The 13,145-nt window shown below is 40.1% G+C and overlaps 1 protein-coding gene across 5 annotated transcripts in view; it reads right to left on the minus strand.

Moving 5' to 3' along the window:
* LOC149130310 (keratocan-like) overlaps positions 1-11,963 on the minus strand; it is a 36,919-nt gene extending 24,956 nt beyond the window's left edge. For 2 of the 5 annotated variants that reach the window (XM_089345356.1, XM_089345357.1), the window contains exon 1: positions 11,758-11,954. The gene's annotated coding sequence lies outside the window, so the exon portion shown is untranslated. Of the gene's footprint in view, positions 1-11,757 lie in introns of all 5 variants that reach the window. The other 3 variants (XM_089345358.1, XM_089345354.1, XM_089345355.1) reach the window with 3 other exon arrangements.
* Between the last annotated feature and the right edge of the window lie 1,182 nt (positions 11,964-13,145).

Here is a 13,145-nt window from a genome sequence, read left to right on the forward strand (position 1 = left end):
CAAATGAAAAGTAAAAAATGAACGTAAATTGTGGCCAGTGATAAAGTTGCCTGTCTTAATTCCTTTTATCCTCGTCTTCCATACTGCCTCTTTCGCTATTGCTACAACCGTGAGAAAACAATTCTTACCTTCGTTTGTTAAAACTCCCGGTGGGTCAATTTTTATAATTGACTCAGTCGACAGCTGTACTTTTCCTTCGCCGGTGTTCAGCATAAGCCCACATTTCTGATATCTCCGGACACTGAACAATAGCGTGAGGGACGGTTTCCCTGTCTCCCCCGCATCTTGGACAGGTCGGCGACTGACGTTTACCGTGTCTTGCAAGCTTATCCCAAACGGGCAAGGCACCTCTGTAGAATTGCCAGGTTAAGGACTTTTGGAAGTTGTCCAACGTTCTCAACCCGAATGTACGGTGAAACAGGCTGTCCAGTTGAATAAACCCGAGACTTAGAGTCGCCCCTAGGCCATCGTGGCATTCAGACTCTACCAACCCACTATATAAAATCCGTGTGGAACCCCCACCGCTGGCGTTGCCTGAGCGCCGGAAAAGCAAGAGGGCCTTACGACACTCTTTATGCCATTCACTCGACCTCGGTCTACGAGAACACCAGGCTTCCTGTTCGCAAAAACTTTTGAACTCGGGGAACATTTGTTTGGCCAGCGGAGACCACACCCGTTCACTATCCAGGAGAATCCAGAGATTCCTCAATCTCAACGCATGCCTGCGCATCATTAACCAAGGCATCCCTAAACCTCCCTTTAAAGGCTTTCGACAGCAGACAGAGCGTTTCACAAGTTGCGACCTGCACTTCCACAAAAAACGAAAGAGCTGTCTCTCCAACCTGATCAATCACGAATCCGGACAAGGCACGACGGTTAGGCGGTAGGTAATGACCGATGCGATAAACACATTGGCCACCTCCGCCCTCCCTTTCAGGGATAGCCACCACCAAGACCAGGTCTTGACTACTGCAGCCACCCTGCTCAATACCTCCGTGCAGTTCTTCTCTATCTGGAGGCTTGGACCAAACCAAACTCCCAGCAACTTAACAGGTCCTTCCGTCCAGCGCCCAACAGCGCTGTCTGAAGGCATCAACTTGCCAACCTAGGTGCCGAGTTGTAAGCCGACCGACTTTTCCCGGTTAATCTTTGCTCCTGCCACCTCCTCGTAAGCCTCAATAGTCTTACCCACTTCACGTAGGCGTGCTACTGAGGTTACGCTGATAGTGATATCATCCGCGTAAGCTGTAACAAACTCCTCTAGACCTGGTTCTCTCGGAATGCCCCTCAACCTCCGCAGTAGTGGCTCGAGAGCTACCACATACAAAAGCGGTGAGAGCGGACATCCTTGACGAAACGAGCGTCTGATACAGAACGGCTTCGAAAGGAAACCGTTCACCCGAACTATCGAGTCAATGTTGTGGTACAAAGCAATAAACCACCTGAGGAAGCCAAGGCCCAAGCCGAACCGCGCAAGCACAGTCGCCAGGTATCGATGGTCAACCCTATCAAAAGCTTTAGACTGGTCCAAATGTACCAGTGCCCCACCTTTGCCAGATTTATTACCAACCCTCTCTATGGTATAGCGGATAAGACGGAGGGTATCCTGAATGTCTCTGCCTGGGATGGCACATGTCTGTGCCTCCCCAACTATACCATCCGCGACACGTGCCAACCTTTTCGCTAAGACCTTGGCCAAAATCTTCACTTCTGCGTTTAACAGAGTGATGGGCCTGAAATTCTCTATAACGTCCCCCTTGTCCGGGTCCTTTCTGACCAACGTCACTACTCCCCGGCGCACAGATCTGGGGATAAACCCATTCTGTTGCCAGTTCGCGTAAACGTCAGCCAGTAGATGCCCGAACAAGTCTGGCATACATTTATACAGCTCATACGGAAGACCATCAAGTCCCAGCGACCTACTCGCTTTACAGTTGGCCAAAGCCTCCTTCACCTCCCCAGGCGTGATTGGCCCTTCACAAGACTCCGCATCCGACCCCGAGAGACACGGCAGACCGGCAAGAAAGTCCTCGAGGGCTCTCCCACCATCAGGACCGCCGTCACCCCCGAACAGCTGGGCGAAGTACTTCCGAAAGGCCTCACACATTTTCTCGGGTTCGTTTATCAAGACGCCATTATGGTTCGTCAAAGACCGTATCGTGGAACTATTTCCTTGCCGAGCTTCCACCACTCGGGCCCATCCAGCGGCCTTGATTCCTTCACTTCCCATCGCACGTAACTTAGCTCTGGCAATACTTCCCATTTGTTGGGCTTCAAGATACTGGTTTAACTCCAGTCTTTTTACCTTCACTTGGTCCGCATTGCCAGTCCTCCAGGCTTCTTCTAGTTCCTTAACTATGCTAAACTTATGCTAAACCTAATAGACTCATATTTGATGGCTCTTTTTAGGGCGTACCACCATTTGTTATTAATGATGGTACCTGTTAATGCCCTCTGAATTAACATCTTGATCCGATTTCTGTATTCCTCAATCGCCAAAAGGGACGTATTGAGTTTCCAGTAGCCAGATCCCTGACTGTAACTTGTCTATTGTCAGTTTACAGGTAACCATCTTTTGGTCACTGTAGCTGACTGGAAAAAACTGTGGACACTTAGCTGTAGACCTATCTGTTTCTCTAATTAAAATCCTATCTAGATATGTTCTGGTAGACCCGTCACTATTTGACCACGTCCACTGTGGAGTGTTCGGGTGTTCCAACCTATATGGGTCTGCTAGCTGAAAGTGACTTAGCAGATCCCGTAAGCCTGGGTTACATTTTCTGTTCGTGTTCGAGCCAACACAATCTGTGTGTGCCTCACATATTGTGTTAAAGTCTCCTAACAATACTAGCGAATGCGACGTGGCCATGAACTTGCCCAGGTCACGAAAATATTCACTTTGCGGGCCCATAATATTGGGTGCATAAATAGCAACGAGCCTGATTATCTTGCCACAACTGAATGTCAGGTCAAGAACGACCAGCCTGCCTTCTGGATCAGAAAAAAACAACTTTTTCTCGGTTACCCGCTTTCTTTTAGTAGGACCAACACCCCACCCCCCACCTCCCGCCCGACTCGGAGAAACGTATTTCTCGTAGCCGTTCAGGAGGGGGTACAGATCTCTTGGCCTCTTTACTCGGGTTTCCGTTGCAACAATCACATCCAATTTTCTTGACCTGACGTCATTTAGGAAGCGTCCTTGCTTCCAGCTAGACAACAGGCCACGAACATTCAAACAACCAATGTAAACAGACATGTCTTACCTGTTAATCAGGGCTTGTCCGGTGGAGAGGGACTCTCCACCTTTTCTTGACATAGGGTCGGAGGTGGCAAGTCTTGAAAAATGGACTGGTTAAATTCCAGTCTCATTGCCGATACAGACGTTCTGTATGTATTTAATAAAATCTTATGAGTCTTTGAATCCATTTCGTATAGTTCATAATTTTGAAATTTTTCAGACAGTTCAGCTATTCTGGTGGCTGATTTTTTTTGCTTTTATTTCTCTCATTAAATCAGCATTTTTTCTGTGAAGTGCTACTATCCCTCTGTCCTCCACTTCTTTCCTTGTTATTTAAGGTCGGTTTCTTTTTGCTGCTTTTGTTGGTCGTTATTCTACTTGTTTTACTTGGTTAGCATTTTCTATTTTTCTTTTACTGGTAATTTTCTTTCCTTCGGTTTCTTTATCTTTCTCTTCCTACTCACCTTTAGATTCCTCCTCGCCTTCCTTACAGTATTTTTCTATATGGCCTATCTGACCGCACCGAAAACATCGGGGTTTACGCCCCTCGACGAAAACGTTGAGGAACAATTCCTCCCCAACTTCTATTTTTTCTGGAAGTTGTTCAATTACAGCTTGTTCTCCTTGAATTAATAAGTGGACCGTGTGGCCGATCCGATATGTTTTTTTCGGTGACGATAGCCTGACGTATATTCACTTCATCTATCTTCTTTGCCAGGACCGCCACCATCAACCACATAGGGTCGACTTTAGGAGGGACCTTTGTTATTCGTATGTTGACAGTCCTCATACCCATGTATATTGGTATTAGAATTAAATCTTCTGTTTCCAATGAATTTATCGAGTGCATCTGTGCCGTTTCAATATTTTTTAGTTGTACCTCGATGGTACCAAATTTTTTACCCCTGGTCAGATATATGATATCCTGCCAGATGGATTTCAAACATTTTTCCACTCTCTCCTCGCTTACTCGCTCAATTCTTCTTTCTTTTTTACAGTATGTCTTGTATATGATGGCTTTCTTTTTTCCCGACAATAAATAATCCTCTGGGGGTTGAATCTTGACAACAACGTCTTGAATAGTAATCATGTCTTTGGACATTCGTAAGTCGCTTTTGTTCGTTGACAGCTGGCGGGCTCCACCTCCAGCCGCCGACGCAAAACTTCTTTTTTGTTTTCCTTCTGTGTGAAGGTTTTTCACAGTAGAATTCGTAGGTTTTGGCGATTCACCTTAAGAAGAATCTGAAACATCTCCAAATAATAAACTTTCAATATTTTTTCCATCGGATGACTCTTCGCCAGACGAAGATACACTATTCGGCATCTTGCCAGCGGTTAATGTCTCCCCCACAGGGGAGAACACACGATAGTTTTCGAACGAAGACTATCACACAAATAATTATAACAGGAAATAACACAAGAACAGTCAATAGAAACTTGCACTTACTATTCAAACGCACTCAAATAATTACTAATAGATACAAACTCACGGAGCCGCTACACCGCTAAGCACCTCAACCGGTGTCACACAGACGAAATACCGCTAAGCGTTTCGCCCGGCGTGCTAACGTTTCTGCAAGCTCGCCGCCTTAAGCAAGCCTCTTACGACACAGCTACGTCTGCGCCTGTAGTTTTCTATAACAATTTCTGCTAAAACTAACAGATATCACTGATTTTTCTCTGTAGTGAAACACAACACTTACTCTTGATGATTTCTCCTATCAATATTTGCTTGACTCGTATGCTAATCTGATCCCTGGAACCTTTTCATACCGGAAACGACGCATTCATCTTCCTGTAACAGGATCCTCTTTTTAGTCTTTTCTATGTTAACTATAAAGGTTACGCGTTTGACTTCTAAGTAGACAACAGTCTGAAACTGTGCACAATTTTAACTACACCTATCTGCTAACATTACAAAACCCATTCTAAGTAAGACCTGAATAAGCTCTGCAATTTGACCAAGTCCACATCGCCGTATTCGGGAAATCGAGGCCTGTTTAAGAAATGCCCGACGACATTTGCGTGGTCTGTGCACCCAACTCTCCTAATCCCACTAAATATTTGTTTGCGTCCAAAGTCGTATTCCAATCCCCCACCAACACTAACGAGCGAGATATTCCCAGGAAATTCTCTCGACGCCTAAAGATATTCGGGCTCCACTGTTTCCTTCCCTCTTGCTTATATCCAAGACCTACTGACCAGATCTAAGAAATTTTTTTTTCCAGGACTTTGTATGAGTTCTGAGATCCTTCTGTGTAAAATGTTCTTCAATCCTTCCACATCATGTTGGAAACTTTTCCTCGAGATGATGTACACTGTTGCTGGCGTTCCTACCAGAGCCTTTCCGTGTATAGTTTTGGAAATGTTGAGACCATCAAGAACTTCATTTGTTAAACTTATGCTTTTGCTTGAGTTTATAAACTGCATGAGTTCAACGTTTTACTTTCGGAGAACTCTTCATTTGCTGAGACTCCTCCGTGTGATGTTGCTCTAAATGTTACGTCCATTGTAATTGATGTGGTTGTTGTTTTGGCTGCCTTTGGCTGTGGTCCTTTTCTTACCGATCCCGATATGACTCGCGCGGTTGTTCAGAATGTCGTTTCTGTTTCTGTTGTTGCGGGTTTGTCTCATGCTGTTGAAGTTGTTATTCTTGTGAGTGTTGTATTTGTTGTTCTATCGATTTATTTATGAAACTAGGGACACTGGTTTCCGAGTTATTCTATTTGGTGCTAACAAACTTTGGAGAGTTAGGGGACAAGACACTATTTTCACCATTCGTGACTGCCCACTAGGGTGATTTCGTGTCTTCCGAGGTCACTTCTGTATCCGAACTGTAGCCTGGATTTGGATTTAATTTCTTCCGTATCGTTTACTATTGCTGTTGGTAGTGGTGGTCGTGGTTGTGGAGGTAGTCACGGGACTTTTTTTCACGCCTTTCCTTGAGTGGAGGTAAGTTTTGTTGCTTGTGTTTTTATCGTTGTTGTGGTGGATTCTGCCCTGTTTGTAATTAAAGTAGATTTTGCATTGGCAGCAGCGATGCAGGGCGAGTCATTTCACCACTGTGAATTTCACCACTGTAGCATAGAAAGCTTTGAGTTGATCTATTTTCCACAAGTATAACATCTGGGTTTCCTACCCTTCACGACCACCGGCATCTTCCAAACAATCTCCGAAAGACAAAAGGTTTGGTATGGAAACCACATCTTCTGGAACAACTAAAGCTTGGAATTCCATAACTTTTTGATGAGGGTTTGGTTTCAAGCTTCTTATTTACTCCTGCTGGTCCCTATGTGGAGGTACGTTTGTGACCCTCACTTTCGTCAGATAGTGTTCCATATCTAAGGGTAGCATCGCGAACTAAGGTGCATGTCATTGTATCCATCCTACGCACATCCTCTTTATTGCTACGGATGGCCACCATGGTCCCCTGATGCATTCTTTAGGAGATATACACTACGGAACGCTATACATCTTCAAAATATCTTTTCTATTTCGGTTGGGGAAGGGAATTGTAGCATCGTTTCTGCGCGATTGATTCTCTTATAGATTGTTGTTATTTTCTTAGTGCACATCATTCCTCCTTCTGGGAGAGACATGACCCCAGGATGAACGATATTGTTCTAATACTTTTTAATGATATCCACTTCCCCTTTAAGTAAAAGGACGATGAGCCGCTTTGTAACGTTCGGGAATGTTGATTTTTTGTTCTTTATGGTTTTTCATCGTTATTGTTGTTGTTGGTGTTGCTGCTGCTACCCTTGTAGATTATGTTAGTGTTGTTCTCATTCATGTTATTGTTGTTGTTGTCTCAATTGTGGCTGCTGCTGTCGACGTTACAGTTGTAGTTATTGTTGTTGCTAAAGCTCTCAGCACCATTGTTGATATCCCTATCGCTGCTGCTGATGACACTATTATTGTTGCTGTTGTTTAGTTAGCGCTGCTGTTATTGTTGTAGTTCATACTAAAACTAGTGCTATCATTGTTGCCGTCGTCGTCGTCGTTGATGTTGCTTACTGTTTTGGCTTTCATTGTTTGTAGTTTATTTTATACTTGCAATAGGAGTGGCAACCGTCTCGTATGGCTGACTACTATGGTAGATCATTGAAATACGACGTAAGAGGTGAGGCGAATACAATTCCTTCTAAAACTATTCCTCTATTTAAGTTCGTGGACAAAGACGTTAATAGAAGATAGGTATGGGAAAATTCTCGGAACGAGCTGATGCCAGTTTCGTCATTAGAACTGGGTTAATCTTCTTCAGTTGTAATCAATATAACAGTGGTTGACAGTATTGGAGAAGTTTCACAATCACAAGACCTGCCAAGGGACAGACCACCGATAGACTATATATACACAACTCATGTATAATTATTTCCGATGGATTCGTCATTGGAAACATTGAACAATTAATGATTTTCGCATACGTATACCGGCATTAATGTTCAACCTACACGAAAGTTTTTAATTGTGAAATGTATGCACCTATAACGTTATATTTACATGTATGTGCACCTTGTTGACAAGCGTTTCTTACTAGCTTTGACGTCAGAATTTTGCAGTTTATCATTGAGCAATCGCCAAACCTTACACATTTGAATATGAGTAAGCATATGTAATAAACATGTAAAAAGTATATCTATATATGTGCAAGAGAGATGAAATTCCACAAATGCGGATAATACGAAATGTGTTGAATACAATAGACTCCACAATCAGGTTTATACGACCAGAATGTACACACAAAAATGTGTACATTACGGCGTTTTATGCGTGCATACATATACGTCTATATACACGTGTGCGTGTGTTTTTGTGTGCAAGTATACGTATGTGGATGTGTGTGGATATACAGGACCACATAATGACATAGACTGAAACAAAAATATGTACACTAACCCATAGATATACTCACAAAATACTGATTATAGTTATAGAAATGTTATTGTTTTCCAATCAGCGACATTTGTTTTACGAAGTGTGTCGTATTTATATTTTGGTCTACGATTGTACGGTGAATATTTGCATAATAAATGTATAAATTATATCACAGAAGTTCATGCTCAATACTACAGTTAGCTTAATAAATGTCAGTATTTTCATCATAAACATCAATATCTATCCTCAAAAGGCAATTCACGGCTAATCATTTAGTGAATATATGGTCCTTATGTAGGAGATGCCCTTGGTTTAAGTGAGGGGAATCTGTCATTTTTGGTGTTCCTGATTTTTTATCCTATTTAGAGATACATATAACTATCCAGTGTTAAATACGAGGTCTTGTACATATACTCCCACTCTGTTAAAAAACTAACCATAAGATATATTTATGAAAATAATAAAGGATGGTATCAAGGGGAACTGACTGCGATTATGTTGAAACAGTAGATTTGTTTCGCTACGTAACAAATAAAATCGGGAAATGAAAGCCCTTTCTTTTATACTGTTGCCAGTAAACATTTCTGTTGCAAAACGAAAATGGGTGCGCGTTTCTGTAATTGTTGCTCCTGTTCTATTTAGTAAACTCTTCAGGGGACTCGGGTTTCGTTCTCACATTATAATGCGCCAAACTTTCATCATCAGAATATGAGGTGGAATTGCACGTGGATTTTGTTCATTTAAAAACTCCACTGGAACATTTATAGCTCATCTTCATCATTATAATGATTATCATGTTGATCATGATAATCCTCCTCCTCCTCCTCCTCCTCCTCCTCCTCCTCCTCCTCCTCCTCCTCCTCCTCCTCCTCATCATCATCATCATCATCATCATCATCATCATAGTCATTATTATCATCGTCATTAATATCTGCGCCCTCATCGCCATCAACAGCATCCTCTTCCTCGTCGTCATCTTCAATGTCGTCATCGTCATCATCAGTTATCGAACCATTGCTGTTATGTTCGTTCGTTAGACCCGGTTATGAGCTGCAGAATGCCTTTGTTAAGTTTCAGTGTTTCACTAACATTCGTAACTCAACACAATCAGGTAGATTACCAATGTAAGTTATGTAAATCAAAGGAGGCAGTTTGTTCATTATTGCTGATGTTAACTGAATTTACAATAAATAAAGCTGACTAGATCATCGTGCAGTATTTTTCTTTATTAACATTGGTGAATCCTCGAATTACATTATCTGTCTGGAGAAAGTCATTTCCAAATATCAAAAGCTTTTCACTAAAAAGATGACCATTTTACATAATTTCCTTTAGAAGTTCGTCATTTATACGAAGCGTGTTACTTGATAAAGTAGAGGATTTATCAACAACGAACGGCCGGGTACCATTCAATTCTCAGTGCACAGTTGGTCATGCCCTAAGGAGACCAGCAGTTATTGTTATATAAGGAAGACTATCCTACCTCTCCTACATACAAAGTTCAGCAGTGTAAAGTTGTAAACGTAGTTTTCTCCAAGATCTACCAGATGCAACTGAAACGAATAAATGCTTCCTCACTGTCAATGGCATCAACTATTCTCTCAAACACAACTATCTGTCGGAAATTAAGTCTTTTGATTCCCTACATAACTTAAGATCGGTCCTCCAAAATATTTGTTTGAACATTAGATAGAAAATTAAGACCTGGGTCTGGTAGGCCTAATGTTGTACAACTAAAACCATGCAATCACAGTATCAAATCTAATCCCTGTATGAATTTGTAAAGGAAATTTTAAAGTAGATTCGCTAAAAGTCTTCAATGAATTATCTTCATTCAGCTGATACAGTTCTACGGGGTATTTAAGAATGTCAACTGCATACATCGAGGCATAGTTTCGCTTCACATGAGATGCATGAAACATCAATACCTGCAGATTCTTCTAGCGATCTCATTCACTTACCATCTTAACTAGGTAAAGTATGCTTTTCTACTGCTTTCGATAATGCTTCAAATACTTCAAAATTTCCATTTATAGTTGGTAAATCTTTAATGTTTAAAGCTACTCGAATATAGAATAGTAATAGAGGAAGATGAAATCTGCCGGGCGGAGATAAGAAATCTTGGGCTGGCATAAGAAGAACAACAACAACAGCACCAACAGGAACAATAATAACAACAAGACTGCGAAGTTAGCTATAGTAAATATAGCCTCATATGTAGGTAATAGTGATGAAATTTTATAAAGAGCTGCTAAGAGTAGGAGATAGGGAAACCAAAAAGCCATAGGGGTTAAAAACCTTTAAAAAATGATGCAAGATTATCTGACTGGCAAGAGAAAGCTTTGCACGGTAGATTTCCAAAGGTAATGGTATAGAAAATAATAAGATATAGCTGTGGTTTCAGAAAGGAAGGCTAAGAAGGGAAACAGAAATTTTGCTAGTAATAGCACAAGGTCTGACATTGAGGATTATTTGGATAAAAATCAGGATAGATTCTCCTGGTAGGTTATGGAAAACAATGGGGAACGAGCTACACATGATAACCTGGGTAGAATAATCCAGTGGGAGATATGTAGATAGCTAGAATTTGATCATATTGGATAAGTGATATGAACATAAATCTAGTAAAGTGCTAGAAATAAGATGTTGTGGGATTTTAATATTCAGGCTGAGAGATTAATAGAATCTACATGGCCTCATTTAGTAGTAGTAGACGAAGAGAACTTAAAATTTAATTTACAAACCCGAATGATGAGAAAATCAGTATGAAAATTATACGGAATAGAGCAAAGTACCATGACCTAGCCATTCAGTAACAGAGTCTAGGAAATGTGAGGATAAAACGTATCCCTGTAGTTGTAGCTGCATTAGGAACTATCCCTAAAGGTTTCACAAAGAAATTGAGGAACTAGACATAAAACCTAATTTAGCGTAGCTCTAGGAAACTGAGTTATAAGGGACAGCTAGGATACTTAAGAATGTTTTTGCCATATAAGCTTACTTGTTCTAACCCGATGTTAGGAAGTTTTCTTGTTTCAGTCTAATCTGTTGTGCGTAAATGAAATAATAGCCCTTTCTACTAAATACACAAGGGCTGTTTATTTTTTATTTTTGTGGTGGTAACTAGTCGATTACATCGACCCGAGTAAATAGTTGATACTTATTTCATTGATTCCAAAAGGATGAAATGCAAAGTAACCACGGCTTTATATAGTAATAATAATCCTTTCTACTATAAGCACAAGACTTGACATTTGAAAGGAGGGGACTAGTCGATTACATTGACCCCAGTACTCAAGTATTACTTAATTTATCGAACTCAAAAGGATCAAAGACAAAGTCGACCTCGGAGGAATTTGAACTCAAGTAACTAGTAATAATAATGATAATAATAATGATTATAATAATAATAATAATAATAATAATAATAATAATAATAATAATAATAATAATAATAATAATAATAATAATAATAATAATAATAATGAGAATCCTTTCTAATAAATATACAAAGCCTGAAATTTTGGGGCTGAAGATATATCAATATGTCAATCGTAATACAAGACACCTATTTTCATTGCTACATCAAAATTGTGACATATGACAAGAACGGAGTGAGAAAAAAAAAATTAGAGACTTACCTGAGAAGAAAGGCAATATTCAGCTGGTCATATATTTTATATTAAACTCTGATGATGTGCTTTCGTTTCTTTTATCAAAAATTAAGAAATCTAAATAATGTATCTATGTATAAGCCACCGTCAACCAGGATCTAAATTTTGTCAACCAATCAAACTTACTAAGCATTTTTATTAGTCGTATATATTTTCTATTGCCTTTCTCAATAGCTTCCACCTCTAACCACATCTCTTTTGACACAATGTCTTATTTGCTTCTATTCATATATACAGGTAAATGTGTTGTTGAAAATGCACTTAAATTTCAAAAGCTCCTAAATGTTTAAACTACATTTATTTACATATATACCAAACTAGTTTCAACAATATCTTTTGTTTATCAATGGTAAAAGTTTAAAATTATAAAGACATTTGTTAAAAGTCTTAATATTAAGAAATCAAGATGTTTCAATGTTGATAAATTATCATGTTCAAAACAGATGAAATGAAAACTGTATATGAATTTGTTAGAATATACAAGTTTCTTTAATTTCAGTGGTGGTCGACAAGTCATACTGGAAAAAACGAATGTGAGAATGAAAATATTAAAAAAGGAAATTTGATTTACGGTTTCTCAGATCTTTAAATAGTCGCTTTCAATTGTAATGGTATGGTTAGGGATCAGATGTATTTATAAGTTTTTTTTTTTTCTGTGAATGGATCTGATTTTTGATTCATTAAAAAATTGATGACGTTTTCTTCCGTGGTCAAGCTTGTCGTTCTGCTTGGTTGGTTTCCTTGTGGATACGGTTATAGGTCGTTCCGTTCTCTTAAAGGGTCATTTCTTTGTATTCGCTGAAGTTCGGTTTTGATTCGTTTGGAATTACGAGACGTCAGCACCTGGTGTTTGTGGAATTTCATAGGACTGGAGGTGGGGGGTGACGTCAGCATCTTGTGTTTGTGATTTGGAGTTGCCTTAAGTCTATCGCTCAAAGTGAAGCTTGTTTGACCAATGTAGTCTTCACCACAATTTCAACATTTAAGAACGTAGATTAAGTTCTTCGAAGAACAGATGAAGTCATATGTTACGGTAAATGTTAGGCCTGACTTAAATTTGTATGTTGAGCCCTCTAATAGAAAGGTGCAAGTTCCGCAGTTAGGGCAGGTGCAGCTTTTGACTTGTGGGGTTGTATTTTTGGTGAGTAATTTGGCGCTGGTGAGTTATTTTTTTTAGAGATTGTAGTTGTCTCTTTTGGATATAGCACTTTTATGTATTCACGTTTTTGTTCTTTTACTGCCTGCTACTGGGTTTTGGTTCGAAATTGGTGATGTAGTCTCTTTCGTTGTCAGTGAGTGAGTTGTAATGTTTAGAAACCAGGCGGTTAATCTTCTCCATGATGTGGTGGTCTATG

The sequence above is a fragment of the Octopus bimaculoides genome, chromosome 29 (assembly GCF_046866305.1).
Source record: "Octopus bimaculoides isolate indiv1 chromosome 29, ASM4686630v1, whole genome shotgun sequence".
Lineage (NCBI taxonomy): Eukaryota > Metazoa > Mollusca > Cephalopoda > Octopoda > Octopodidae > Octopus > Octopus bimaculoides.